The sequence below is a fragment of the Monodelphis domestica genome, chromosome 4 (assembly GCF_027887165.1).
Source record: "Monodelphis domestica isolate mMonDom1 chromosome 4, mMonDom1.pri, whole genome shotgun sequence".
NCBI lineage: Eukaryota > Metazoa > Chordata > Mammalia > Didelphimorphia > Didelphidae > Monodelphis > Monodelphis domestica.
Window position 1 is genome coordinate 94,998,029 of NC_077230.1, and position 27,905 is coordinate 95,025,933.

General features: G+C 40.9%; 1 long non-coding RNA gene across 1 annotated transcript in view; it reads left to right on the forward strand.

Annotated features, from left to right (window-relative positions):
- Nucleotides 1-6,618, forward strand: part of LOC103105717 (uncharacterized) — a 39,739-nt gene extending 33,121 nt beyond the window's left edge. The window contains exon 3 of the long non-coding RNA XR_467256.3: nucleotides 2,527-6,618. This is a non-coding gene — a long non-coding RNA (uncharacterized LOC103105717). The remainder of the gene's footprint in view (nucleotides 1-2,526) is intronic.
- Nucleotides 6,619-27,905: the final 21,287 nt, after the last annotated feature.

The window sequence follows — 27,905 nt, forward strand, 5'->3', positions numbered from 1 at the left end:
AGACTTCTTAAAAACCAAGACCTCTCCCCTCCAAAAATAAACTGTGGTTTCATATTTCAAGAAATCACAAACCGAAAGAGGGCAAAATGAAGAAAATAGAAAGAAATCACTGATCATAACTTCTTGAAAGGAACCTACAAAAGAAAACAAACAGGACTATAATAATCCAAGTATAGAACTTGTAGGGTAACAAACACAAAAATGTATCAATCCAAAAATTTTTTTTTATTTTGGTCTAGTCCTTCAATTTCCTCAGTTTAGTAAGGAAACTCTCTGCCAATAAATTTTATTTTTTTAAAATCCTGGCAGATATGATACAGGTTAATTTTGTATATCACATTATATTCATGATTAACATGGATGTTAGACTGTCCAATTTCCAGCTAGAGTATGATTATTGTTATTATTATTAGGGCTACTAGGATAATGCTGTCAAACATTGGGTGGGATAGGACAATATTAATTATCAAATTAACTCCCTCTTTCTATCATGTTTATCTCATTTTTTTTCTTGACAAGTTTACTAAAATAGGAGGATTAGGAAATGCCCTAATTAGTATAACATGATTTCAGCAAAATATTTGACAGTACAATACTTTTCCTCACTCCAGTCAATGCTCCATTCAATTGCCAGACCAATGTTTCTAAAACTCAAGTCTGGCCATGTCATCTCCTTTTTTAAAAAACTAGAGTGGCTCCCGATTACTTCCAGAATTAAATGTAAAACCCTTCATAATCTGGCCCTTTCTTATCTTTCTATTTTTTTTCTACTTTACTTCCCCTCCCACACACATAAGTCCAGTTTTCTTTAAATTCTAAACAAAATCCCATCTTCTACAGAAAGACTTTCCTAACCCCACCTTAATTCTAGTGCCTTCCCTTTCTTGTTTTCTACTTATCTGGCATATTTTTGTCATTCAGTAGTTTTTCAGGCTTGTCTGACTCTGTGACACCATTTAGGTTTTCTCAGCACAGAAACCAGAGTGCTTTACTATTTCCTTCTCCAGCTCATTTTTATTTATTTATTTATTTATTTTTAAACCCTTTCCTTCCCTCTTGGAGTCAATACTGTGTATTGGCTCCAAGGCAGAAGAGTGGTAAGGGCTAGGAAATGGGGGTCAAGTGACTTGCCCAGGGTCACACAAGCTGGGAAGTGTCTGAGGTCAGATATGAACCTAGGACCTCCCATCTCTAGGGCTAGCTCTCAATCCACTGAGCTACCCAGCTGCCCCCTCTCCAGCTCATTTTACAGATGAGGAAACTGAGGCAAACAGGATTAAGTGACTTGCCTGCACTCACACAGTCAGTATGTGTCTGAGGTAATATTTGAACTCAGGAAGATGAATCTTTCTGATCTCAAGCTGCCCATCTGTTTCTATGTATTTGCCAGCTATCTCCCTCATTTGATACTAAACACCTTGAGGGCAGGGATTGTCTTTTGCCTCTTTTTTCAATCTGCAGTGTTTAGCACAGTGCTTGGCATATAGTAGGCACTTTAAAAAATATCAATTGACTGAAGGATTGACTGCAATTCAATGATACTAGATAGACTGGCCATTTTCACTGGCAGTCATGTGACTGAAATGCTCTTCCTCGTCTTTTCCACCTCCTGGCTTGCCTGGCTTCCTTCAAGTCCCAGTTAAAATCTCACCTTCAGCAAGAAGCTTTTCCCAGTCCTCAATTTTGAGTCCTTCCTTCTGAGTTGATGTGTGTGTGTGTGTGTGTGTGTGTGTGTGTGTGTGTGTGTGTGTGTGTTTTGCTCTTACCTAGCTGTTTGCTTATTGTCTGGCCAAATTAGACTAAGAGCTCCTTGACAGCATGGACTTGTGTATGACTTCTTCATCTCTAGTGCTTAGCCCAGTACTGGCACACTATATGTGCTTAATAAATGTTTATTAAGGAGACAGCTAGGTGGCTCAGTGATTTGAGAACTAGACCTAGGGATGGAAGGTCCTAGGTTCAAATCTCATCTCAGACATTTCCTAGCTAGATGACTCTTGTGACCAGGCAATTATGGGGATCAGGAATCAAGAGAATGAGGTGCTAGAGTAGAAAAAGAAAGACAGAAAAAGAGAACAGATGATGAGGAGAGCAAGAAAAATCCTTTTTGCAAAGGGTCACAAAAAATGAAATTAAAAATAAACTCACGAACAGAATTAGTTAAAGGGGAAGAGAGGAAAGGGGGATCAACTTGAGTAGCTGAAGGGGGGAAGACAAAAAGATGGAGAAGAATTAGATAACCAGATAAAAGCAAGAGAGAAGAAGGAACTAATGAACAAAACCTCAATGGGAAAGGGGCAGTAAACGAGAGGAGGGGATTGGGGATCAGAGAAGAGCCAGGGAATAGAAAAAAGACAACTTTGAAAAAAAAGAAAAAGATTAAAGTAAAGTAGCTAAAGGAACTGTATTTACAGCCAAAGGGGGGAAGATCATTACATAAATGTTTTGTTCCTTCTGAAAAAATTTCCCTCTATCAATGCAAATAATACCTTTCCTGACTCTGTCATTTGCCTTTTTGTTTTTCAGAGAACCAATGACATCCCAGGTTGCTATCTTGATTCTCAGTGGATTGGATTTAAGTGTGGCAGAGTTGCACCAAATTCTCAGCTTCACTCACTCTTCAAGTCTTCAAGAAGTCCAGTGACAGGACAAAAGTCACAATGGCTGGCAATGGAAGCAAATGCGGTGGATGGCCTCGGCATCTGTGATATATGACCAAGCTCTAAGCCCTCCACAGGGCCTGCTTTAGCCACCTTCATGGCCACTGGAACAAAGTATTCTCAACCACCCATTCCTCCAGGGAAAGTCTTCATATTTGTGGAGCAGACACTCCCAAACTTACGGACAGGATTGAGCCCTGTGGGCTACCCTTAACATGGTCTAGCCTGTCTGCCAAGATGGTTTTGCCAGGGTTGTGGCTGCTGGTCATGCTTTAGCTTCTTGCAGTCACAAGTGAGAGCTGGGTCAGAGGTGAACCCCAAAGAAGCCCTCCCACCAGAGATACCGGTCCTCCCTAGACACCCCATACACCTCTCTACCTCTGTGAAGACTTAGACATTTGCCTAGACTAGAACACTGAGAAGGTATATGATTTGATGGGTCACTCAGCACTTTACATGGGCAGGACATGAACTCAGATCTTGATTGAGGCTAATTATCTACTATATTGAGCTCCCTTTCTCATAGGGGGAAAAATAAAAAGGAGAATCAGGGCCCAGAGAGGGTGTTTTGGTTTGAGAAGTCACAGATTTGGTGAGGGGAGCCATAGCAAAGTTGAAGATGAGCCTTTTCCACTAGCAATGGCAGGATCAACTTGAGGATGCTTTCTATGACACTTAAACTTTTCAAAATGTTTTCCTCGCTATCACTTTGTAAGGTAATTAGTGTAAATATTCTTGTCCTCCTTTTATGGAAAAGAAAACATAAAATGGCTTAGCTTGGGCCATACAAGGATGCTATTTTGAGGCCAGGACACAATCCCAGGTTTTCTGGTTGCACATAATGCTTCTTCTAATTACCTTGTTTCCAGATACTGCCCCTTCCTCCCCCGCCATCCCCAACATCAGTCCATCAATCAGTTTTCACAGAGGCAGAGGGCAGTAGTAGTCTGAGAGCTACCGTCTAAGTCAGAAAGACCTGAATTAAAGTCCTGCATTTGAAACACACTGATTGTGTGGCCTTGGTTAAGTCACTTAATTTTTCAAATGTCCCTCCAAACAATAATTTAGAGGGATTTGGTAGAGGGAGTTTCTTCCTAAGGAATTCTGGTACTAACGAAATCAGAGCCTGACATCACTGTAATCAGAGTTGCTATGATATAGAATGTTTAAGTCTGTAAACTACTTCCCATACAGGATGTCCCAAAACCTTTAGGGTATTTTAAGCTCGAAAAACTGTCCTATGATCCCAAGAGATTTATGAGAAAGAATGCTGTCCACATTGAGAGAAAGAACTGTGGGAGTAGACATGCAGAAGAAAAACATGATGGATTGCTTGTTTATGTAGGTAAAGGATTTGGGGTTTGGGTTTTAAAAGACTATTGCAAAAATGAATAATATGGAAACAGGTATTTAGTGATAATATATGTATAACCCAGTGGAATTGCTTGTCAGCTGTGGGAGGGAGGAGGGAGGAGGGGAGGGAGACAACAAGAATCATGTAACCATGGAAAAATACTTTTAAATAAAGAAAGAAAGGGGGGGAAATTATCCTAAGACTTAGGAATAGCTGCTGGGTGGCACAGTGGAGAGGCATGGGCTGGGAGTCAGGAAGATTCATCTTCCTAAATTCAAATTTGGCTTCAGACACTTACTATTTTTGTGACCCTGGGCAAGTCTCGTAACCCTGTTTGCCTCAGTTTCTTCATTTGTAAAGTGAGCTGGAGAAGGAAATGCAAATCACTCCAGTATCTTTGCCAAGAAAACCTCAAATGGGATCACAGAAAGTTGGACATAAATGAAATGACTTAAGAACAACACACACACACACACACACACACACACACACACACACACACACACACCTTATTAAAGCTAATAGGACCAGCTGAAGTCAGGCTTGGAGAGAGGAGGTGCTGGGTTCAAATTTTACTTCAGACATGTCCTAGGTGTGTGACCCTGGAAAAGTCACTTAATGCTAGTTTCTTGCCTTAGAACCAATACTTAGTATCCACCCTAAGACAGAAAGTAAAGGTTAAATTTTAAGCTGATTAAGCCTTAAAATGCCCTAAGACTTTTAGGACAGCCTGTATACAATTTAATTTGAACTCCTTCCAACAACTCCATAGGAGTCCATAGAAGACAGACTTCTACATTTCCCAGTTGAAGAAACTGAGGGGAAATAAGTTGTCCATGATCAGTAAATGTCAGGGTCACACAGCTGGGAAGTGTCTGAGGCCAGATTTGAACCCAGGACCTCCTGTCTCTAGGCCTGGCTCTCAATCCACTGAGCCATCCAGCTGCACCCCACCCACATTTGTTTTAAAAGGACATGAAGGCTTGCTTTCTTAATCAGTAGCAAAGTGCTCCATTATGGTTATATTGCCTTTTCAGTTTCCTTTGTTAATCCTGGAGTTAGTTTAATGGCATCCACTTCCAGAGTGGACCAGCCAGTGGGGTTTCCCACATATGAAAGTAGAATGAAAACATTTTTAGCCCTTATCTTTTGTCTTAGAAGCAGTACTAAGTATCCGTTCCAAGGAAGAACAGTGGGATCTGTGGCTTGTCCAGACACAGCTAGGAAGGGTCTGAGGCTACATTTGAAGCCTTCTTCAGCCTCGTATTCTATCTACTGAGCCATTGCACTGCCCTGAAAACAGTTTAATGTATGGGACAGAGATTAGTTTAGACAATGGACAATGGAATTCCACAGGGTGCAATCTAAGCCAGCAGCTAGCATCAGCTTCTTCTATGCCATGGGTTTCTTCACTCTCTTGTGCCACATACTCTTCTATCCATCTGGGAAAGCCTACGGACTCCTCCGAATAATGAATTTTATTCTGGTTTGGAGCTTTTTGGTTTTGTTGTTTTGAGACTGTGTCTCCCCATCTGGCCCAGACTGGACTTCTGATCTGAATGGGAGTTTTGACCTGCCTGGCTTCTGACCTGAGTTGATATGCTCTTCCTTAGACCCCTCACTCCCTGGAGTCTGCCATATTGGTACTGGTCTTGATATAGACATCCGGTGGGGTTTTAGCCCTGCTGTACCTCAGAACTGCCAAGCTCACGTGACCCACCAGCCTGGTCCACCCCAAGAACAAAGAGCACAGATGTGCACCACCACACCTGGCCTGAATAAAGTTGAAAAATGCATAAAGTAAAATACTCAGGATGACAAAGGAAACAAATTATATCCAGATAAAAATATAGTTTTTGAAAGTTTATACACTCCTATGTTAAGAACCCTAGCTATAGATAGAAAGCCAGGCCTAAAGATGGGCAGGTCCTAGATTTGAATGCGGTCTCGGACACGTCCTAGCTGTGTGACCCTGGGCAAGTCACTTAATTCCCATTGCCTAGCCCTTATCCCTTTTTTGCCTTGGAACCAATATATGTCTATAAATTCTAAAATGGGAGACAAGGGTTAAAAAAAAAAGAACCTCTATCCACATGAGAGACAAGAATGTTTGATTTTACCTCTTTCTGCTCCCCCAATGTCTGCTGTGTTTCTCAGAGCTGACCTAAGCTGATTATATGTAAACAGGATGAAGAGGGTACACAAGGAATTATTGTTGAAGTGCACTGTGGAGTATGCGTGTGTGTCCCTGTATGAGAGAGAAGTTGGTGAGATGGGAGTTGGGTTTCCTTGGGCGATGGCTGATGGAAACTCGATAATGCTTTGGTAAACACTGGAATAAAATGGGCAGCAGTGTATTTCAGGAAAGCCTAGAAAGGTTTGATTGCTAAAAGCAGCCAGGCTTTAAGACATATAGAGTATGTTATGGGATAATCTGTTCAGCTGGAGGATCTGTGAAGGATCTTGGCTACAGTCAGACTGCGTTGAGATCTCCCTCTTTTATGCAGTCTTTCTTCCCAGGTTCTCAGGGGCCACTATTTATGGGACAGCTGCTAGAGAAGGTCCTCACCGTTGCAATGCTGCCTCTCGTGTTTAAAACAAATGAGCCTTCACTGAACAATCTATCCAACTGGCCACTAGAGAGGGTGGAGAGAGCAATGGGTGGATCACTAAGCAAAGCAAATATTAAATGTCCCTGGCCACTGAGTTTCACCCAGAGTACAGAACTTCTTGGGGGTGTTCCAGAATTCTGCAAGAAATGACAGGCACTGTGGAAACTCACACACACACACACACACACACACACACACACACACACGCCTGTACCTCTCTAACTATAAAACTTATAACTTTAGAGCTAGGAGGGATCTAAAAGATGATCTTGCCCACCCTCTGCAACTCCTTTATTTTATCTTATTTTTTAAAAGATAGGTGCTCACTTCCCCTTCTCTTTCCTTCCTTCCTCCCTCCCTCCCTCCCTCCCTCCCTTCCTTCCTCCCTCCCTTCTTTCCTTCCTTCCTTTTTCTCTTTCTTTCTTCCTCCCTCCCTCTCTTCCTTCCTTCCTTCCTTCCTTCCTTCCTTCCTTCCTTCCTTCCTTCCTTCCTTCCTTCCTTCCTTCCTTCCTCTCTTCCTTCCTTCCTTCCTTCCTTCCTTCCTTCCTTCCTTCCTTCCTTCCTTCCTTCCTTCCTTCCTTTTTTCTTTCTTTCTTCTTTACTTCCACTCTCCTTTTCTCCCTCATTTCTTCCTTCTTTCCTTCCTCTCTCCCTAAACTCTAATTTACTTGCCCCCAAGATAAAGTAGAGTCAAACAAAACAGATCATCTCATGGGCCACATCTGGAAATGTCTGTCTCATTCTGAACCTCCAGTATATCAGCTCTCTCTCTTACTTTACAGATGAATCTAAGGCCCAGAGAGATGAAGGAAGAGCCAGGGCCAGAAGCCAAGGCTTTTCATGCTCCTCCATGAGAAAGTTTTCAATCCAGTGTCCTGATTTGCCCTTCTATATTATAAGACCCCCAGAGTGGCCATGTTTCATTGGTGGTTTTATACCAGAAACGTTCTTTTCCATACCACACTCCAGTGAAATAAGCCTTATTTTACAGAGAAACAAATTAAGACTCAAATTGATTCCATGGCCCTGGGATGTAGCTAGGAAGGGTTTTCTAGGCAAGACTTGAACCTTGGCCCTTCTGTTTACCCCAAGCCCAGTATTCTTTCTATTCCACCATAGTACACAGAGGAAACTAGACTATCACTCTTTGTGGATGGCATGATGGCACACTTAGAAAATAGTAGAGAATCAACTAAAAAGCTAGTTGAAAACATTAATAACTTTAGCAAAGTTGTGGGATACAAAATAAAACCACAGAAATCATCAGCATTTTTATATATTTCCATCAAAGTCCAGGAGCAAGAGTTAGAAAGAGAAACTCCATTTAGAACCACTCTAAGCAATATAAAATACTTGGGAATCTATTTGCCAAGACAAACACAGGGCTTATATGAACATAACTATAAAACACTTTTCGCACAAATAAAGTTAGATCTAAACAACTGAAAAACACGAATTGGTCATGGGTAGGCTGAGCTAATATAATAAAAACTGCTCTGCCAAACTAGAGATTCGGGAGTGGGGAAGAGAGCACAAAAGCCCAAAACACACCATCACAACAGAAAAATTCTCAATGTGTTAAAAAAATGCAAACAAATTCATAACTTAGTGTCCCAGAGAGGGGCACTAAAGGAAGGGAAGGAGCACTGGTCTGAGTTGACTTCAGTAATTATTTAAATTGGGTTAGATTGTATAAAGCATCTACTATGGATTGGGCGCCATGACTAGGGCTATAAGTTCAAGCAATAACAAAGAGAGAGTATTCCCCTGACGTTCCTGCCCTAAGTTCTAGGTGGAAAACTCCTCCCCAAAGCTCTGTTAGAAAGGGCATGAAGAAAAGACCTTTCCTCTGCCAGACCCCTGACTTTCAGATCCTCTTTTGTGTGTGTTTTCTTCACCCATTAATTCATAAACTCCATGAAAGCTGGGACCCCTGTCCTTTTTTCATACTTCTACCACCACCCATTAATACAGTGCTTGGGACACTGTCAAAGCTTAGCAAATGTTTGTTGACTGACTCACAACCCAGAAAAGGGAGAGGTGAGAAAGTAATCTATTCACTGAATACTCACCATGTGCCTCCTTCTGTACAGAGTGCAAAAGGAACTGGACCCTGAGCAGGAAATGGTGGAAAGAGTGCTTGATTTGGAGTTAAGAATTTGGGGTTCAAACCCTTGTTGAAGCAATAATGATATTTTAATACTTTAAGGTTTGCAAAGAGCCTTACCCTTTACTTTTTACATTTTATTTGATAATCATAATAATCCTGAGAGATTGGTACTATTACTAGCTCCATTTTACAGGTGAGGAAACTGAGGCTGACAGAGGTCAACTGACTTGTGCCGGTTCAACAACTACAACAAGTATTTATTAGGGGCTTGGTATAGGTCAGGCACTGAGCTCACACAGCTCGTCAGTTTTTGGAGGTAGGATCTGAATTCAGATCCTTTTGCTGAGTCCCAAGCCCAGTACTCTATAACACTGTTCATCCTGAATTTTGAGGCAGACACGAGCTGTGTTTAAATCACTGCTTGGTCACACTGTCTGTGCCACTTATCTCCTCTGAGAACTCAGTTTCCTGACATGTAAAACGAAGAGTTTGGACTCCATAGTCTTTAAGGTCTCCACACCTTAGAAGTTTGACAAATGCACAAAATCAGGTGACACAATGGATAGAACATAAAATAGGAAGACTTATCTAAATGAGTTCAGACCAGACACTTACTAGCTATGTGACCCTGGGCAAGTCACTTAATCCTACTTGCCTCAGTTTCCCCATCTGTCAAAAGTTGGAAAAGGAAATGGCAAATGACTCCAGTATCTTTGCCAAGAAAAAAAGGTAGTCACAAAGAGTCAGACTGAAATGGCTAAATGACAACAAAGAAAGTGATAGAGAAAATATTAACAATGAAGACTAAACTTTTAGATTGTGTCTTTCCCCCCTCCCCCATAGAGCTGGTGGTTAAACATTTACCAACATGTAGGGCTACATAATGAATTGGGATGAATCCTGGAATCAGGGAGAACTTTGTAAAGGATGATATGCTTTGCACAGTGCCTGCTACATAGTAGGTGCTTCATAAATGTTTATTGGTTGAATCAATAAGAACAGCTGATATTTAGATCAACATAAAGAAGATATTAGAAGGGGTAGCTAGGTGGACCAGTGGAAAAAGTCTCTAGGTCCTGGGTTCAAATGTGGCCACACACATCCCAGCTGTCTCACCCTGGGCAAGTCATTTAACACCTATTGCCTTGCCACCCTTCTGTCTTGGAAGTAATACACAGTATTGATTCTTTTTTTTTTTAAAGCCCTTCTCCATCTTGGAATCAATACCGTTCCAAAGCAAAATCGTATTAAGATCTAGGTAATTGAGGTTAAGTGACTTGTCCAGGGTCACAAAGCTAGGAAGTAGCTGAGTTAGATTTGAACCTAGGTCTGGCTCTCAATCCACTGAGCCATCCGGCTGTCCCCCCACAGAAATGATTCTAAGACAGAAGGTAAAGGTTTTTAAAAAGAGGTGATCATACGTATTACTTCACTAGATCCTCACAACAACTCTGTAAGACAAGTATCACAAATATTACTTTTGCAATAACATACTACTTTATAGATAAGGAAACTGAGGTCTGAGGACTTGCCCAGGGTCACACAATGAGTATCAGAGATGGTACTTAACCTCAAGTCTTTTGATTCCAAGTCTAGCACTCTCTTTGCTATGCCACATTGAGTTTCTCGAGTTTGAAAAGATGGAGCCCTAAACTCTTGTGGTGGCAGTAATGTGAGGATCTGTCGACCACTTTAATGGAAAAGCTTTGATTAAGTACCTAGTAAGAGCTTCTATCTTGTCCGGGTGCAGGGAGAAACAATACATATTCACAAAAATACATGAACAAAGTAAATTCAAGGCAACTTGAGGGAGAGGTGGAAAGAACTTCATTAGTCCTGGGGGTCGGGTAGAGCAAGAAGGTAGGACTAAGCCCAGTTAGGGATCCCCTGCAGTGGGGGTGATACCAGGGGTGATGGAGAGCCTGTTGCCAAGAAAGAAAAATGGGAGCTGGAGTGTCTGGTGTGAGGAATGGCAGGAAAGCCAGTTTGATTTGACCTTAGAATTCGGGAAGGGGAGTGATCTATTCCGAGGCTGGAAAGGTAGATTGGCGCCACATCATGAAGGACTTTAGACATTTTGAAGGATGACTTGGCAGGATGCTGTGACTGATTAAACACAAAGGGTAATGGAGATGGAAAAGTCAAGGATGACTCCCAGGTTTCAAACTGAGGAAACAGGAAGAATGCCGCTAGTGTTAATCACCAAGAAGAGGCCATGAAACCTTTTGTGAGGATGGCTTGAGGCCAATCCCCACTCAAGTACCCGGCTTGCTGAGAAGGGAAGCCCCTAGGCTTCTGGATTATGAATGCCTGGAGCTCTTTGGCAGGCTGGCCAAGCTTCCTCTTGGGATGAAATTACAAAGGAAACCAACCAATCATCATGAAATAGAATTATTGACACATTAAAAATAAAACAAATTTGGGGGCAGCTGGGTGGCTCAGTGGATTGAGAACCAGGCCAACAGACAAAGTCTTTGGTTCAAATTTGGCCTCAGACACTTCCTAGCTGTATGACCCTGGGCAAGTCATTTAACCCCCATTGCCTAGCTCTCACTGCTCTTCTATCTTGGAACCAATACACAGTATTGATTCTAAGATGGAAGGAAAGGGTTAAAAAAAAAAGAATGTCCTCAGGTGTGTGTGGAGAGGGAGAAGGGAGCAGACTCCTCCAGCACTTGTGCCATAGGTTCACTAATACAGTCTAGGGTCACAGAGCTAAGAAGTATCTCAGGTCAAATTTGAACTCAGATCCTCCTGACTCTAGGCTTGGTACTCTATCTACTGTGTTATTTAGCTGTTCCTGAGAATAAGCATTTATATGATGCCTACTATATGCCAGGTATTGTGCTAGGTACTTTTTTTTATAAATATTATCTCATTTGGTTCTCAGAGCAGTTTTGTAATGTAGGTACTATTAGAATTTCCATTTAGAGTTGAGAAAACTGAAGAAAATAGAGGTTAAGTGACTTGTCCAAGGTCATATTGGTATGAAGTATCTGAGGCTAGATTTGAATTTAGATCTTCCTAATCCCAGGTCTAGCACTAAATTCACTAAATCACCAACTTCATCTACATGCAAGTAGTAAGGTATAAGATTGCAAACATAAGAAAGACCAGGTTATAAAGGGCTATGAATATCAAAAAGAAGATGTCATATTTGATTCTGGAGGTGATAGGGAGCCACTATTAAATTGGGGGTGAGGGTAGGGGGTGAAGTGCTGACCTGATTAGATTTCTGCTTTAAGAGTATCACTTTGACAATCGATTGGAGAATAGACTAAAAGGAGAATCATTTTACAGATTTGCCCAGGGACTGAGAGGTCTGACAACTTGCCTAGGAACACTTAGACAGGATGCGACAGAGGCAGGACTTGAACCAGATCTATCTGAGTCTAATTCTCTATCAACTGTTCCACTGGATTTTACAGACATACATTATGTATGTGTGTACATGTGTGTGTATATTCGCTTTATATGAAAAGCAGGATGACATAATAGAATCGTTTTCAAAGCCAGGAAGAATGGAATTTAACTCCTGGCTGTGACCTATACAGGCTGTATGTCCCTGGGCAAGTCACAACCTCTCAGCACCCTGGACAGTTCTCAAAGACATCGAAGAGAAGGCACCAACTTGAGTCCTTGAGAGAGTCCCTACAGCACAGAAGTCACAGATCATCCAGTCCTGTGCCTACTCACATCTGTGTGTGTTTGATTATGGATGTGTGTGTGTGTGTGTATAAACATGGGGTTTAGCTCTTCTTCCCAGATTTGTTCCTAACCTGTTCTGATTCCTTAGGGAAAGCATCATAGAATTAGACAGTTAGACCTCTTTAGAAGCCAGCTAGTCCAAATTCCCCCACTTCTCTCTGTGACTCGGTATTCTCCTCTGTAAAATGAGATGGTTGGACTGGATTGGCTCTAAATTCTTGTATGGTTACCATGGTTTGATGTATCCTTGGAAACCACAGCCTATTCCTTCAGAAAGTGTGCGATTGGTTGATTCACTGATTTTGTAATTATTGCAAGATAACCTATGATAATAACAACTTAAATATAATGAGATCGATCGATAGATATAAAGTGAAGAAGACCAAAAGCCCGTGCATTTATACACATCCATCCAGCACCACACACACATACATGAGTATACATAGAACTGGATCTGCGATTTCATTGCTATAAGGATTCTACCAACCACTCAGGCTGGCACCTTCTCTTCAAATGCTGACATTTTTGTGTAGCAATTCCAAATTTGCAAAGCGCTTTACTACTATTATTAATATCATTAGCTCCAGCCCTATTATTTCCCTGGTGGAGAAACTCCCAGACAGTAAGTCTTTAACCTCTAACCTTAGAAAGATGCCTGAGGCTCTGACAGACAGATTTGTCCAAGGTCACAAAGATAATATGTATATCAGAGACAAAGCTCTGAACACGGGCTTTTCTGCCCCTGAGGACCACCCTCTGGCCACCAAGTCATGCTGCCTTTCACTTTACATGCCTTATTTAATTTGACCCTCATGTCCACCTCATTAGGTAGGCAAGAACACTGCGTTATCCTCTGTTTTACAGATGAGGTAGTAAAGGAATGTGTCCAAGGTCATATAGCAATGAATTGGCGTTCATTGAGTTTCCGATTCCAGAATCAGTGTTCTTCCTTCTAAATTATAGTCGACAAACATTTATTATACAGGCTTGCTAAGGGCTGTCATAAAAGGCAAAACGAGTCCTTATTGCCAGGAGCTCACGTTCTAGAGGCTAGAATCTCTCTGCAATAGGCCCTTAATACAAGACTCTTTCAAGTGTTGGAGATTCATTCATCTCGAATAATTTCTCCTCAAAGAATTGCTCTTAAACTCTTCCAAAGAAAGCCACACTGAAGGAGGTTTCGTGTTGGGAAAAAGTCATGCTGTCCCAACATATTCAACCTCTTTCTTAGTTGGTTCCCTATAGAAAATGTGAAAGGGAAAGGACCTGGAAATAAAAGTGAAACTAAGGACGCGGCAAGCTCCTAAAGCCTAGTGACAAGTGTCAAGGCCAGCTGTCTGCCACCATGTGCTGGTTCTCTCTCCTCCTTCCTCTCTGCTTTCCTGAAACGTACTGAGGCTCAATGAGGAATTGTGACTTGCTCAGAATGACCTGGAAGTAGAACTTTTGACTACAAATTCAATATTTTTTCCACTACACCTCATCTCTTTCCATATTGATCATTGATGATCTTTATAAAATGTGTATACCTTTGTAATGATAATAGCAAGCATTTAAATGAAGTTTGAAAGTTTGCAAAGTGCTATACATATGTTGTCTCATTTGATCCTCACAACATCCTTGAGAAATAGATGCTATCTCCATTTTATAGAATAGTATGGAGTGAAGGAATCTAAGTGATTTGTTGAAGGTTACACAGCCTATATGTATCTAAGGCAGGATTTGAACTCAAGTCTTCTTCATTCCCATCATATTTATAATGCCACCTTACTGTACTTGGAAATCCAGCGCTTGTAAATATAATTTGCTGTTCAGTTGTGTCCAATTCTTCATGATCCCTTGGACCGCAGCCCATCACGCCTTTCTATCTTCTTTAAAGTCTATCGAAGTTCAAGTTCATTGTTTTCCTGACACTATCCATCTCTTTCCCAACATAAGAGTCTTTTCCATTGTGGCCTGTCTTCTCATTATATGACCAAAGTATTTAAGTGTAAATTCAATAGGGTGAACATAACTGAATCTATCTTGCCCACGAGGTCATCATTTGAAATAGCAACAGGATAATTTTTTTTTTCAGTGATGGAGATGTAGGTATAGAGGGTTGATTAAGTGGTGACCTGCAGGAAACTCCCTGGAAGCTGGGTGTATGTATGTTTTTTTCTTTTTTCTGTTCACAAATGAAATCCCAATATGTTCTTTGTTTTCTTTTGATTGGCTTCCTTCTCCTAAATGGAGAATACAACGGAAAAAAAAAACCCAAGCACAAACAAAAAGTCACCTCCTTAGAAGCTGTATCCAATTAAGTAAATCATTATGTACTTATCAGCAGAAACAGGCAGACAGGCAGTCCCAGGGTCCTTGGTAGGATGACCTCTTCAGATTTTTCCAGACTAGCCATCAGACTTCAGAGGGTTATCTGGTCTAAACTGGAGCACCCATCCCAGGGGTACCCAGCATTGACATGCACCACTCTATTTCCTCCTAGATGATTTTTCCATTGACAAAAGAAAATGAAAGGGATTTGTAAATGAACTCAAACCCCATAACACAAGCTGCTAATCTCACTCTGAAACTGTATGAGAAAGACCATTCTGCTCTGAGCTGCACAGATTCATTAGAGGCAACAGACCCTGAAGTCAGCTTGCCTTTCAGCTTCTGATGGGCAAAGCTCAGATTTATTGAGAAGGGAAGGAGGAGGAGTAAAAGGAAAGGTCCCCAATACTTCATTGAGAAGGTTTGATTCCAATTGAATAGCTTTACTGAATGAAAGAGGGCAATACATTTTGGCACCTTTACCCTGTCAGTCTCTCCTTTGGGTCTGAAATTCCAAAGAGAAAATCAACCATAGAATTGCTTCATTTGCAGCAAATAAATTCCTCCCATTTCTGTCCTCCCACAACTTTCCCCTTTATTCTCTGCAAATCCATTAAGACTCAGGGTATAATTTTGAAGCAATGCCAGTTGAGCTGGAGTGGAAACAACTTGTTCTTATAGACCTGAAAGTATGTTGGTGGGGGCAAGTTGGGGGGAGGTAGTGGGCAGCAGGATTATTTTACTTGATAGGACCAAGCTTTGTAATCTATTTTCCTTCCTTCCTTTCTTCCTTCTTTCCTTCCTACTTTCTTTCTTTTTTCTTTCTTTGTCTCTTTCCATTCTCTCTCTTTCCCTTATTTACCTTCTTTCCTTTCTTTTTCTCTTTCCTTCTTTTCTCTCTTTCCCTTCTTCTCTTTCTTCCTTTTTCTCTTTCTTTCCTTTTTTCTCTCTTTCTCTTCTTCCTTCTTTTCTTTCTTTCTTCCTTTCTTTCTTTCTTCCTTCTTTTCTTTCGTTCTTTCTTTCTTTCTTCCTTTCTTTCTTCCTTCCTTCTTTTCTTTCTTTCTTTCTTTCTTTCTTTCTTTCTTTCTTTCTTTCTTTCTTTCTTTCTTTCTTTCTTTCTTTCTTTCTTTCTTTCTTTCTTTCTTCCTTCCTTCCTTCCTTCCTTCCTTCCTTCCTTCCTTCCTTCCTTCCTTCCTTCCTTCCTTCCTTCCTTTAAAGTTCCCATATATCTCCCTCCCTGACCACTCTGCATTACAGAAGGCATTATGTGTATATAAAACTGTGTCATGCACTTTTCTGTTTATCAGGTCTTTCTCTGGAGGTAGATATTCACAGTTAATCTTCAAACAGAATTTCTGTTGCTGTACATAACATTTTCCTGGTTCTCCTTGTTTAACTCTTCATAAGTTCATGTAGGTTTTTCCATGTTGTTGTTTCCTTATTAACCTGCTCATCACTTCTTTCTGTGTAATAGTACTCTATCACAATCCTATGCCACAACTTGTTCAGCCATTCCCCAGCTGATGGGCATCTCTTCAATTCTATTTTCTTAATGAGGAGGAAGTCTTATAATGAGTTTGACTTAAAAGGACAATTTGGGCTAAGATGAGGCAGCTCAGTGCAGGTCCACAAACATATACCAATCACCTACTATGTGTCAGGCACTGTGTTAGGAGGCAAAAAGATAAAAATAAAACCAAACAGCCCCTTTCCTCATTAAGTTTACAATCTACTGGGGGGGCAGCTGGGTAGCTCAGTGGATTGAGAGCCAGGCCTAGACACGGGAGATCCTAGGTTCAAATCTGACCTCAGACACTTCCCAGCTGTGTGACCCTGGGCAAGTCACTTGACCCCCATTGCCTAGCCCTTACCACTCTTCTGCCTTGGAGCCAATACACAGTATTGACTCCAAGACAGAAGGTAAGGGTTTAAAAAAAAATAAAAAATAAATAAAAAAAAAGTTTACAATCTACTAAGAGGTAGAAGAGAGGGAGCAGCGTATACATATAAGTAAATGTCAAATATATGAAAGTAATTTCTAGAGAGATGATGTAGGTCTAATAGGAAGGGTAGTTGTTAACAAAAGAACTGAGATACAAGAAGACAAAATGGAAATGTGGGGAGAAGATCAGGAATACTGAGTTAAGGCGGAGATGGGACTGATACTGATATGCCTAGTGGCTGCTAGTAAGTGGGGCCAGAGAGGGAACACTGGGCCTCCAGTCAGGAAAATTTGAGTTCAAATTCAGCTTCAGACACTTACTAGCTCTGTGACCCTGGGCAAGACAGTTTAATCTCTGTCTGCCTCAGTTTCTTCAAATGTAAAATGAGAATGATAATAGCATCTACCTACCAGAGTTATTGTGAGAATCAAATGATGTAATAGTTGTTTGTTTTTAAACCTGTAGCTTGTCTTACAACTGATACTGATTACAGAAGAGCGGTAAAGTATAGGCAATTGGGCTAAGTGACTTGCCCAGGGTCATATGGCTAGGAAGTGTCTGAGGCTAGATTTGTACCCAGGACCTCTCATCTCCAGACCTAGCTCTCTATCCACTGAGCATGGCGTAATATTTGTAAAGTGATTAGCACAGAATAGACACTTTATGTTTGTTCCATTCATCCATGTGGATAAGCTATGAGGGGAATGCTGTTGGAGGCAGAGAGCTTCGGCCTAGGCAGTTTATATTTGGTCATAATCAACAAAGAATGTTGAATTTAGAGTCAGGAAGGTCTGGGTTCAAAGTGCCTAAACTCACTAGATATGTGGCCCTGGACAAATCATTTCACCTCTCCCAGATTCAGTTTCTTCATCTGTAAAACAGCATTAATAGCACTTACCTCACAGCAATGTTGCAAGGATCAAATGAAATAATATACGGAAAGAGGTATACATTCTATTCCATAAGAATAGGCCAAAATTTGCATTGTTTTAGCATGATCTGTTGGCAGTGAGTGCTGGGCATGGAATCAGAAAAACAACTTCTTGAGTTCAAATCTGGTCTCAGACCCTAGCTAGGTGACCCTGGGCAAGTCACTTCTCCCTGCTGGCCTCAATTTCTTCATCTGTAAAATGAATTGAAGAAGGATATGGCCAACCACTCTAGTATCTTTGCCAAGAAAATCCCAAATGGAGTCACAAAGAGTCAGACACATTCGAAGATGACTAAACAATAACAGCAAAGCATGATCTAGATGTTCAAAAATTCTTTTCCCTCTTTTTAGTAATTAAAAATTTTTTTTTGCCAAGAAATGTCTTGCTTTCTTCTGTTCCTTTCCTATTGAAATTTTTTTTTAACTTGCAAAGGAAAAAATGCAGCAAGCTGTGACGCCATGACTAGACTTTAGAACTTTGCAAAAGGGATTTAATTTCACATTTTTAATAATTACAGGCTTGGTCCACCGACATTATAGACTAAACTTCTATAAAGCAATGGCTCTATTCCCAAAGGAGGCTGAGGAGAGTTGATGGGTTGATGGGAGCTCTGGGGGGGTGGGGGTGGTAAGAAGGGAATAAGGGCAGGAAGAGACCAAGGTCGCCATGCCATATAGTAGCTCAGAATCCAAACAGAGAAGGAAATTTGCTTTTGATTGTCTTTCCTAATTGTCAGGAATGAGAATGATACGCCACTTTAAGAATCCCTACTGCATTGCTCTTTAATGATTTACATAGGTAGATATGATTTACTGATTTGAAGAGTTGGGCGGTCCCAAACTTGAGTTCTGCCACTGGCCCCAACATTCCCCATCTGCTGATTTTTTTATTTCCAGGAGCTTAGAGGCAAAGACAGTAATTCTTCCCAAACATAGCCATGAGCCCCACCAGCAGTGCGTGTCCAGGCAGGAGACTTCAAGCTCCTTTGATGGGAAAAGGAGATATTGGCTCCATAGCAGTGGGGATTCTCCCAGCTCTTTCCAAGAAGTGCCAACAATTTTCCCTTGCAGGATGCCAAAAGAAGAGGAGAAAGGGAAATAACTGGGTTTGTGACCTTAGATGATTGGAATAATGACGCCCCTCCTCACACCCTGCCACAGAAAGACCATTATCTCAGAGGTTACCTCTTGACCAATTATTCGAATCATACAATCTACAAAGTTGAAAGGGACCTTGGAGGTCATCTGGTCCAATTGCCTCGTTTTACAAATAAGGAAACTCCACCCCATTCCCATAACCTCCTCATTCTCCTTGAGTTCCCTATAGCCTTTACCCCTTCTCAGACCCTGACCTCCAAACAGGCTGGTGTGCTGGAACCATCCATCTATAACAGTTTGCAAAAACCTATTGCTAAATTTTCAATGTGAGGATTTACAACTCAGGAATCTGGCTACAAATTAGGTCTTCGTTTGCTGTTTTGTTGATTGTCTATAAAAGAAACTGATGGATAAAATATAATAATACAGATTAAACTTAAAAGTGTGTCATATCTTTTCAGAAAGCCAACTGTTAAACATTTACCAGGACAACCCACCTTCTAAGGCACTGTCATTCTCTCTGAGGCATCTTGATTATAAGATTGTAGATTCAGAGCTGGAAAGGACCTTTGGCTATCAATCTAGCTCATCAATCTCATTTTATAGATTATGAAACTAGAGTCCAGAAAGAGTTGAAATAAAGTGTCACCCAAGGTTACACCGTATTCAAAACCAAAATTTGAACCAAAATCTTTTTACTGCAATTCCCATGATGCTTTTCTCTACCTGTGAGGGGATTTTTTAACCGGGAGTCTCTAAACTTGATTTTGTAAAGAATTTAGACAAGTATTGCAATTTAATTGGGTATTTTAAAAAATCACTTAGAAGGGTATCATAAGCTTCATCAGATTGCTAACAGAGATCTATGATACATACAAAAAAGAATTCCTGAACTAGATGATATCTAAGGTCCCTTATTGTTCTAATGTTCTAGAATACAATTATTATAAGGTAAATGGTTAGGATGTGAATGATTCAAATGATTTTAATCTGATACCTTAGGTGTCAGAGTTCTCTATTGGCAGTTCTCTCATAGATAGGAAAAGAAATGCAATCTGGTCATTTTTGACCTGAGATGGCAATAATTTGGGGCGGCTAGGTGTCACAGTGGATAGAGTTGAGCCTAGATTCAGAAAAACTCATCTCTGGGCAGTTAGGTGGCTCAGTGGATTGAGAACCAAGCCCAGACATGGTAAATCCTGGGTTCAAATTTGACCTTATACATTTCCTAGCCATATGACCCTGGGTGAGTCACATAACCCCTATTGTCTAGCCCTTTCTGTTCTTCTGCCTTGGAACCAATACTTAGTATCAATTCTAAGACTGAAGGTAAGGGTTTTTTTTTTTTTTAAGGAAAAAGAAAAGGAAAGACTCACCTTCCTGAGTTCAAATCTAGCCTCAGACATTTATTGTGACCCTGGGTAAATCACTTAACCACCTTTGCCTCAGTTTCCTCATCTATAAGATGAACTGGAGAAGAAAATTGAAAACCATTCCAGTATCTCTGCCAAGAAAACCCCAAATGGGGTTGCAGAGAGTCTAAAGTGATTGAATAACAATAACAGGGGAAGAGAGGCATAATGGTGGCCTTCCACCTGGGATAGCATTGAGTAAATGTGCTATATAAGTTTCTTTCCAGTTTTGATCATTGTGTATCCCATGTTTTGCCCACCCCTTTCTCCAGGTACTTCTTTTTAATGTACTCCCATTCTCTGGTATACTTTCCTGTTCTGGCTCTTCTACTCTGCTCCCTACTCTAGCCCCCTGGGCTCATGTGGTCCTTACTCATACTTTGAAGCCCACATCATCCCTTTGCCTAACTTTAGCTATTGCTATCTCTTTACCTCATGGGTCAGGCTCTTTGTTCCTTCTTGAGAAAAAGCAGCTAATTTGAGCTAATATAAGAAGGCTAGAGGAGAACCCAAGAGGCCTCCCTCTCATTCCAGGCCACAGCCAGGCATCTTAATTGTGTCCTTCTGGGGAAAGAAATGCCCTTGTTTCAGGGGCCCAACTCCAAAGAATGGGTTGAAATAGCAACAATTTCAAGACATGCAGAATGAAGATAAGTCAATGACAATTCGGGATGTGAGAGAGATCGTACCAGGAAGGATGAGGCTTTGCGTATCCTCTGAAGTCAAGCTAGAGGAAGAGTCTTTCTGTTCTAGTGGGGAGGCAGTATATAGAGTGGGATGGACAGAATCATGAACTCAGAAGACCTCAGTTTTAGTCCCAATCTTCTTTTAACTCGCTATGCAATGTGGGGGAAATCACTGCGCTTCTCTGTTCCTCATTTTTCTCATTTGCAAAAATGATAAGGGAAACTAGATGATATGTGAAGTTTAGACTGGATGAGATTTGAAGATCCTTCCCAGCTCAAAATATTCTACATTACTAATTCTATAACTCTCGTTTGCCCAGCTTCTCCCACTGTTTTGCCATAAGGATCAGATAAAATGATATTTAGGAGACAGCTCGATAGCTTTGTGGATTGAGAACCAGACCTGGAGACAGGACTGGGTTCAAATCTGGCCTCAGACACTTTCTAGCTGTGTGACCCTGGGCAAGTCACTTAATCCTTATTGCCTAGTCCTTACCACTCTTCTGCCTTGGAACCAATCAATATACCATATTGATTCTAAGATGGAATGTAAAAGCTTAAAAAAAACTATTTGGAAGTGGTTGGTAAACTATGATGCCTATATATCTCATGTAATGCTATTAATTGTTAAATAATAGTCTGGTTGAACTTGAGTTTTGGATCATATAAGGTGGTTTTTTTTTTCTCCTTTTCTAAAGGGGATATGGAAAGGTCTTCCTGTCTCCACCTAAGTCTTCCTGTTCCAACCCAAAGCAAATTGCAGACCAGAAAAATATGTAAATTCTTGACCTCATACTACTTAGTTCTCCTAAAACTCTGAATGGGATGGTTCTGCAGAGGAGGGGGGAAGGGAGAAGGGACTAATTAGATCATTGAGAATGAAGAAGCTGAGATGGGAGGAACAGGACCCAGGGAGAGAAAAGGAAAAAAGAAAATTGGGGGAAAGAAGGAGGAGGGAAAAAAGAGAGGAGGAAGAAGAGAAAGAAAAAGGGAGGATATAGAGAAGGAGAAAAAGAAAGAGAAAGAGAAGTCATTTTGTGACTTTTAAAAAAAGTTTTACAAAGTGAGCACATTGTAGAATAAAAAATTTTCAAACCAGTAAAAATGCCATGGGAGCATCCTTTGGGAAAATTCAGTTCAATGCATTAGATATTTATTAAGAGCCTAATATGTACCATATACTGTGCTAGTCCCTGAGGGAGATGCAAAAATGATCTCTGCCCTGATGGAGTTTGTTTTCTTCTAGGGAATGCTTATCTAAGCTTTCCTCCTCAGTTCCTAAATATTACCTTTTCACTTAAAAGTCAAGTAAATACACCACACACACATACACACACACACACACACACACACACAATGATGAACACAGGTTTGAGGCTTCATGAATTGCTCTTGAGAGGTTAATCTCAAAGCCTCAGCCAGGTGGTGATCCCCCAAAGCACTGTTTCCCCTTAGTTATGAAAACAAAACTTCAGAGCACAGAGGGGTCTCAGAAGTCACCAGATCCATTCAATCTCTAAGCATGAATTCCATCTATATGATCAATGAAAAGTGGTGATCCAGCCTCCACTGGGGAGAAGGAGCTCACTTAATTTTTTAAACCCTTAACTTCCATCCTAGAATCACTACTGGGTATTGATGGCAGAAGAGTGGTAAGGGCTAGGCAATGGGGGTCAAGTGACTTGCCCAGGGTCACATAGCTAGGAAGTGTCTGAGGCCAGAGAGGAACTCACTTTGGAAGTACCCCATTCTCCTTTTGAACAGAGCTTCAATGGGTAGTTTTTCCTTATATTGAGTCAAAATCTTCCTCCTTGTAACTTGTCCTTGCTAGTACTAGTTTTTTCACCTTTGCTTTCTGCCTTGGTAACAACTCTAAGACAGAAGGGCAAGTACTCAGCAAATGGGGTTAGGTGAGTTGCCCAGGGTCACACAGGTATGAAGTATCTGAGGCCAAATTTGAACCCAGTTCCTCCCAATCTACAGACTTGGCTCTCTATCTACTGAGCCACCTAGCTGCCTCCTGTACCCATTCATTCTAATTCTGCTCTTCCAGAGCCAAAGAGGAAAAGCCTAATCCCTCTTCTAGAAGATGGATGCCTTCAGATACTTATTGGAGAAGGCTATCATGTTCCCCATTGGCTTTCTCATGGGTAGACAAAACTGTCCAAGTTGCTTCATCAGCTCTTCATATGAGATGTCCTCAAATTCTCTTTCGATTTGGTCCAACCTCATGTTCCTTGGTGTTCTACGTTGTTGATGTCTGTCTTCAAATATGCTCCCCAGAAGTGGTCACAATATTCTGGCTATTTTGAATGGCAAGCCAATTGGAAGTACTATTGCCACCTGACTCATAAATAGATGTCCTACAAATCTCCTTTAGATCTTCTTCCAACCTATATCACCCACCATGTACATATACCTCCCTACCTCTGCCAGAGTTAAGCAGCAGATAATGGAGCTTTTCTTCTTCCATCTCATTTTCCCCCTTGAGAAACTGAGAGATTTGTATGGTGATATATATGTGGATCTGGTAAGATATTTCCTGTCCAGCACTTTGCAAGGCAAAGTTTAGAGTGCTTTATGCCATCTTCTTTTAGTAGTAATGGCATTGGTAGTGGCCATTGTACTCACTGGTAGAGATAGGATAAGAAAAGAGGAGATGATATGGAGAAGAATTGGATTTTGATGATTCTTGTCCTCTTTTTTAATGGAAAAAATAGAGATAAATGTTGAAGAACATGAAGTTCTTGGTTCAAATCTAGTCTCAGATACTCCCTAGCTGTATGACCTTAGGCAACTCACTTAGTCCTATTTGCCCAGCACTTGCCCTTCTGTCTTAGAATTGTTACTAAGAAAGTAAGGGTATAAAAAAAATTGAATTAGTGAGTACAAGTTATAAGGAGGAAGATTTCTACTCAGTTTAAAGAAGAATTCTCTACATGTTGGAGCTCTGTTCAGAAGGAGAATGGGGTATCTCAAAAGTGAGCTCCTCTCTGGCCTCAGACACTTCTAGCTGTGTGGCCCTGGGCAAGTCACTTAACCCCCACTGCCTAGCCCTTACCACTCTTCTGCCTTGGAACCAATACACACTATTGATTCCAAGATGGAAGGCAAGAGTTTAAAAAAAATGAAGAACATTTTAAGACTTGTCCTCACCTTGGTTAATAAACTAGTGAAATACACAGAGAGAACAATAGTGAATAACAACATCTCCATCTCGTCCATCAGGGAACACCAGGATCAGATTTGAAGAGCAGAATTAATATTTTGACTGGTTAATGTCTGTATATGTATGTTTATTTATCAAGGGACCTTGTTTCATCTTTCTCCTTTCAATCAAACTTTCTACCATAATATTGTGAACTATGTTCTTGCCAGGGGGAGTCAGTCTCAGTCAAATGGAGGAGCCACATGGACATTTCCCCAGATTTCCTGGGTGGGGACTATGAGTCTTAAGCTCTTAGAGACCCAAGAACTAGGAAAAGCCCATGGACGGATGGTTGCATCAAAGACAAGAAGACTGACTATGGGATCTCATACTCCTACCCTTTTACTTTCCTGCTCAATTTAAATCAAATTGAGTTCCTCCAAGGCCATTTTTCATTCTCACCAGGACCCTTCTCTCCAAGGTGATCCACGTGCATGGCTTCTCTTTTGAGCCCTAGTTATATTGTGACATGGAAATTCCAGGATAGATTGGCTAACATCCCTTAATTTACCCTATGTCTTCTCCAATATAGTCCTCTTCCTCTACTCCCTACTTCTGGTGATAACATTGTTGCCTTCCCTGTCTCTGTGATAAATTATGAAATCCTTACGATCAGGAGCTTTTCTCTGAACTTTGAGATCTTATTAAGGTATCCTGCTTAATATATGCTTGTTATTGGATGACATAGTATGAATGGTCCCCTGGAGTACAGTCCAAAAACCCAGGAAAAGCCTGCCTGAATATATCCTAGCTGAGACAATGAAAAGAAATCACTTGGCTAGGATTTTGACTTCTTTAAAAAGAATTTGCGAACAAAACAGGTTCACACCCAATCTCTGCCTCTCTTTAACCTGATGGCAGTGGTTGGGACTATTGCTCATTGAGTGGATGGGAGTTGGCTTGGGTGGGGGGATGAGTGAGAGGTGTGGTTTTCCTTAAGGGTCAATCCCAGAGACTTCATAGACTAGAATATCAAGTGAGAATATTTATTTGAAAATGTGCTTGTGTATAAAAGAAATTTTTATGTGCTACATAAAAATCAGCTATTATTATCTCTTACATAACAGGCACATCATTTGTCAGGCTTTTGGTTTCATGTATCTAGATTCTCAGCAGTTGATAATAAACTCCTGTCGCCATTTTTTTCTTTATTAGATTTTTAGGGTGCTAAATATATTGACTTCCACATTCTACGCTGCTAACATCTTAGTACTCTAAGAGACACAACATGGGGCAGCTGGGTGTCTCAGGGGTTGGATCTAGGCCTAGAGACAGGAGGTCCTGGGTTCAAATCTGACCTCAGACACTTCCTAGCTGTGTGACCCTGGGCAAGTCACTTAATCCCCATTGCCTAGCCCTTAACACTCTTCTGCCTTGGAACCAATAAATACATAGTATTAATTCTAAGATGGAAGGTAAGGGTTTAAAAAAAAATGAGACATAGCAATAATCATTATGCCTGTCTGTTTTTCCAACCTCAAAATGGAAGTTTCTTCCAGTATAATTTTAAGAAACTGGAAGACTTAAATCAATGACAATTTATAAGTGAATTCATTTTAGGTGTGTGTAGTTGAGTCGATCAAAAGGTTACCAAAATTATTTCAGTAGAAAACTGAATTTTGGGGGTTTTATTTCCTTCTGTCAAAAATGTCATATTGTGTGTGTGTATTAGTTAAAGCAAAAAAAAAAAAGAAAGAAAGAAAGAAAAAAGAATCAATCTCAGAGCTTTGACTCTTCTCAGAGTTATATCCTCCTAGGGAGCTATTCCTTAATGAAAAAAGGAAGTCCCCTACCATTAAGAATAAAAGAAGAATAAAAATAGAAGAAACATTGGGTTTTTCTTTGTGAAGAAAGAGGATGACTTGCTACAAAGCAGGCGAGGACCAAAGACCCTGTTATTCTCAGAATTTGTCTCAGCCAGGACATCAAAAACCACATTACAGGAAATTTTTCAGTTATTTGGGGATTCTCCTTTGGCCTACGCTTGGATTATCCCCTGAACAAGATCTTGGATCCCATTCAGAGGAAAGTCACAAAGTTCCTGAAAGCATTAGAAAATAAGTAAAACGCTTTCCCCTCTCATCCCCTTACCGTGTGTTTCAGGACACTTATTTGTGTGAAAAATGTACAGCCTTCCCTGGCATCGTCCTCCTCCAAAGCCTGTGATGGGGTGAAGATGGCCCTGAGTTTTCAAAGGCCATGCCAAGAGACCACAAGCTCTTTTTTTTATTTGTCAGGCATTTAATGAAATCTGGTTCCCAGCAACTAACCCGAACTACAGTTTTGGGAAATAGCATACAAGTAAGAGCCAGGTAATTGTTGGCATGGACCATAGTAGAGTTAAAAGTTTGGCAGGTCCTGCTAAAGTCTCAAGCAAGAGCTGGATGGACTGTTTGGCTGTGGTCCAGTCTAGTTAAGTTTATGGAAGGTACATCACCATGTTGGCCATGAGGATTAATATTTTTTAGTGACAGCAACTCTTTTTTTTTTTAAACCCTTCCCTTCCATCTCAGAATACTATGGACTGGTTCCAAGGCAGAAGAGTGGTGAGGGCTAAGCAATGAGGATTAAGGGACTTGCCCAGGGTCACACAGCTAGGAAGTATCTGAGGTCACATTTGAACCCAGGACCTCCCATCTCTAGACCTGGCTCTCAATCCACTGAGTCACGCAGCTGCCCCCAGTGACAGCAACTCTTAAAGATCATGAGTAAACAACAGTGTTTATAATCTGCTGGAGACAATATCCTCTTCTAGCTGCTCCCATTAAATTGTGAGCTCTTGGAGGGCCAGGACAACTGGTTGCCTTTCTTTGCACCCCTGGAACTTAGTGCAGTGGCTGGCACATAGAAGGAAATTAAATGTTTGTTGATTGACTGACAAGCCCTCCCCGTGAAGGTTCAGACCTGGATGTATTGAATCAGGACATCTGGACCTTCCAGAAGGAAGACTGGACCCATGATTTCATAGGTATAAGGAACTCCTGGGTGAGGAAATTCCCTCTACCCAGTGCAGGCAGATACCTTCTCTTTTAACTAATCCTAGGAGGTGCCTAGAGCAGGGGTATCAATTAGAGATGGGGCCATTAAGCCCTACCAAAGGGTCCCTGCAAACTGTATGTTGACTTAGTTATGAAATACAATGCTATTTTTTAGTTTTATAGTATTTTAATGTAGTTTGTTAAATATTTCCCAATAGATTTTTAATTAGGTTCAGCTTCCTGCAAATCTGATACCTGTAGCCCTTAACACAGGGGTTAAGCAATTTACCCAGGGTCACACAATTAATAAGAATCAGAGGCTCAGGGGGCAGCTAGGTGGTTCGGTGGATGGAGAGCCAGGGCTAGAGATGATAGGACCTGGGTTTAAACTTGTTTTTAGACACTTCCTAGCTGTGTGACCCTGGGTAAGTCACTTAGCCTCATTGCCTAGCTCTTATCTCTCTTCTGCCTTGGAGCCAATGTACAGGATTGATTCTAAGAAGGAAGGTAAAAGTTAAAAAAAAAAAAGTCAGAGGCTAAGCTTGAGCATGAGTCTTCTTGGCTCCAAGATCTTCTATCTGCTATGGCATAATGATCAGAGCAGCTAGGTGGTATAGTGAATAGAGAACCAGGCCTGGAGTCAGGAAAACTCATCTTTAAATCTGGCCTCAGACACTTAGGAGCTGGGTGCCCCTGGGCAAGTCACCTTACCCTGTTTGCCTCAGTTTCCTCATCTGTCAAATGAGCTGGAGAAGGCCATGGAAAACCATTCCATTATCTTTGCCAAGAAAAAATCCCAAATGGGGTCACAAAGAATTATGCAGAACTGGACAATGATTTGTATGTGAAAGCTTAATAAATATTTGGTGGATTAAATTTGAAGTGAAAGGTG